General features: G+C 41.9%; 1 non-coding gene across 1 annotated transcript; it reads right to left on the bottom strand.

Annotated features, from left to right (window-relative positions):
* Positions 1 to 2,516: 2,516 nt before the first annotated feature.
* On the bottom strand, positions 2,517 to 2,622 carry LOC114906705. The gene has a single exon (XR_003796518.1). It is a non-coding gene; the product is annotated as a U6 spliceosomal RNA (small nuclear RNA).
* Between the last annotated feature and the right edge of the window lie 467 nt (positions 2,623 to 3,089).

Below are 3,089 nucleotides of genomic sequence, written 5' to 3' on the forward strand. Positions count from 1 at the left end.
AGGAAAACATAGGAAGAACCCTCTATGACATAAATCACAGCAAGATCTTTTTTGATCCACCTCCTAGAGTAATGGAAATAAAAACAAAAATAAACAAATGGGACCTAATGAAACTTAAAGTCTTTTGCAAAGCAAAGGAAACCATAAACAAGATGAAAAGACAACCCTCAGAATGGGAGAAAATATTTGCAAACGAATCAACAGACAAAGGATTAATCTCCAAAATATATAAACAGCTCATGCAGCTCAATATTAAAGAAACAAATGACCCAATCCAAAAATGGGCAGAAAACTTAAATAGACATTTCTCCAAAGAAGACCTACAGATGGCTAAGAAGCACATGAAAAGCTGCTCAACATCACTAATTATTAGAGAAATGCAAATCAAAACTACAAATGAGGTATCACCTCACACCAGTTAGAATGGGCATCATCAGAAAACCTACAAACAACTAATGCTGGAGAGGGTGTGGGAAAAAGGGAACCTTCTTGCACTGTTGGTGGGAATATAAATTGATACAGCCACTATGGAGAACAGTGTGGAGGTTCCTTAAAAAACTGAAAATAGAATTACCATATGATCCAGCAATCCCACTACTGGCCATATACCCAGAGAAAACCATAATTCAAAAAGACACATGCACCCCAATGTTCATTACAGCACTATTTACAATAGCCAGGTCATGGAAGCAACCTAAATGCCCATTGACAGACGAATGGGTAAAGAAGATGTGGTACATTTATACAGTGGAATATTACTCAGCCATAAAAAGGAACGAAATTGGGTCATTTGTTGAGACGTGGATGGATCTAGAGACTGTCATATAGAGTGAAGCAAGTCAGAAAGAGAAAAACAAATATCGTATATTAACACATGTATGTGGAACCTAGAAAAACGGTACAGATGAACCGGTTTGCAGGGCAGAATTTGAGACACAGATGTAGAGAACAAACGTATGGACACCAGGAGGGAAAGCCACAGGGGGGTGGGGATGGTGGTGTGATGAATTGGGAGATTTGGATTGAGATGTATACACTGATGTGTATAAAATTGATGACTAATAAGAACCTGCTGTATAAAAAATAAAATAAAAAGATTAATTAATTAATTATTTTATTTCTTTTTGGCTGTGTTGGGTCTTTGTTGTGGCACCCGAGATCTTCGTTGAGGCACGTGGGATCTTTCATTGTGGCTCGTGGGCTGTTCATTGTGGTGTGCGGGCTTCTCTCTAGTTGTGGCGTGTGGGCTCTGTAGTTGTGGTGCGTGGGTTCCAGAGCGCATGGGCTCTGTAGTTTGCAGCACGTATGCTCTAGATGAGGCACAAGAGCTCAGTAGTCGTGGCGCGCGGGCTTAGTTGCCCTGCTGCATGTGGGAACTTAGTTCCCTGACCAGGGATAGAGCACACGTCCCCTGAGTTGGGAGGTGGATTCTCTACCACTGGACCACCTGGGGAGTCCCTAGTCACATGTTTAGAATCCCTTTTGCCATGTAAATGGTTCCAGGGATTAGGTCATGGACATCTTTGAGGGGGGCCATTATTCTGTCTACCACAGAATATTATGTTTTTACTTTTTATTTTTGTGTCTATTTTATAATTTTATATAATGTGTATGTGTTACCTAAAATGTGTAAGTTAAAACTAGAAAAGTGTTATAGTTTAATTTCAAGTGACATGAAATGTGGTTATTTATAAACTTTACCTGGCTCCATGTGAAGCTTGAGCTTCGCATCCAGTTATTTTCTTACTTTTTTTTTTTTTTTTTTTTTTTGCGGTACGCGGGCCCCTCACTGTTGTGGCCTCTCCCGTTGCGGAGCACAGGCTCCGGACGCGCAGGCTCAGCGGCCATGGCTCACGGGCCCAGCCGCTCCGCGGCATGTGGGATCTTCCCGGACCGGGGCACGAACCCGTGTCCCCTGCATCGGCAGGCGGACTCTCAACCACTGCGCCACCAGGGAAGCCCTTCTTACTTTTTATTTATATTAAATCATAAAATTCAAATTCACAGTATGTTGCTAGAAATGGCAGCAAGTGTTTGGTAGCTGGGTCAGAGACTTTTGTATATTGGATCGAACAAGGACCCATGAATTGAAAAGTCATTTCTCCCATTTATTGTCTCCCCCAGCCGCTAAGGGGATGAAGTATCAGACTCAAATTCTGTAAGGATGAATGTTTCACCTTAGGAGAGGGTCTCACTGGGGGCAGTACCACCAAGGGTATGCTTTGAAAACACATGGGGCTATTTTGGTTGTTACAGTGATTGACAGGAATCCCCTGGCAGGAATCCCCTGGCAGGAATCTCCTGGCATTTAGAGGGCAGGGGCCAAGAATGTCATATGTCCTTCAATGCATGTGACATTCACAGGGATGAATTTTTCTAAACCTTACATAATTTTCAAATGTTCCCCTAGCCAGTCGTGTGTATGAGAAACCTATTTGTGATTGTCTCAGCCTAAGCCTAACCTCATTTTACATGTAAAGTCAAAGTACTTTTTTCTTTTTCTAAAATTTACTTTTAAAAATATGGGACGCTTCCACAAATGTGCATGTCATTCTGGTTCAGGGGCCATGCTAATCTTCTCTGTATAATTCCAATTTTAGTATATTGCTGCTGAAGCGAGCATAACTCAAAAGTATTTTCTGAACAGTTTTAATATCCTGGAATTTTCCAGGAACGGAACTACTGTGTAAATTGAAAGGAGTGTGTGTTGTTTTGTTTGGAACGTTACCAAGAATGGTTTAATGTTTTAGAAAATCACACCAATGACATCAATGCCATTTATGGGCTGTGCTGGATATCTTCCATTTGCCCTTCGAGATTCACTCCACCCCTCTCTACCTCCCCTGGCCCTGGGAAGGGACTGTATCAACAGGTTTCCTAGCCCTCTAGCTTCTGGGTGGGTTCACTCATTGGAAAGCACGGGCAGGAGATCTGGAAGGTAAAAGGAGAGTGAGGTATGCTACTTGAAATGACCATCAAGAACTAGGTGTTATCTGATCCATGGAAACATAAAGTTGGATGTGACAGCGGTATTCTGTTTGAAAATGATAACGTTATATATACGATTGAGTCCAAGCTAGTCAGAAGGC

Source organism: Monodon monoceros, unplaced genomic scaffold (assembly GCF_005190385.1).
Source record: "Monodon monoceros isolate NGI ecotype Baffin Bay Population unplaced genomic scaffold, NGI_Narwhal_1 Super_Scaffold_22, whole genome shotgun sequence".
Lineage (NCBI taxonomy): Eukaryota > Metazoa > Chordata > Mammalia > Artiodactyla > Monodontidae > Monodon > Monodon monoceros.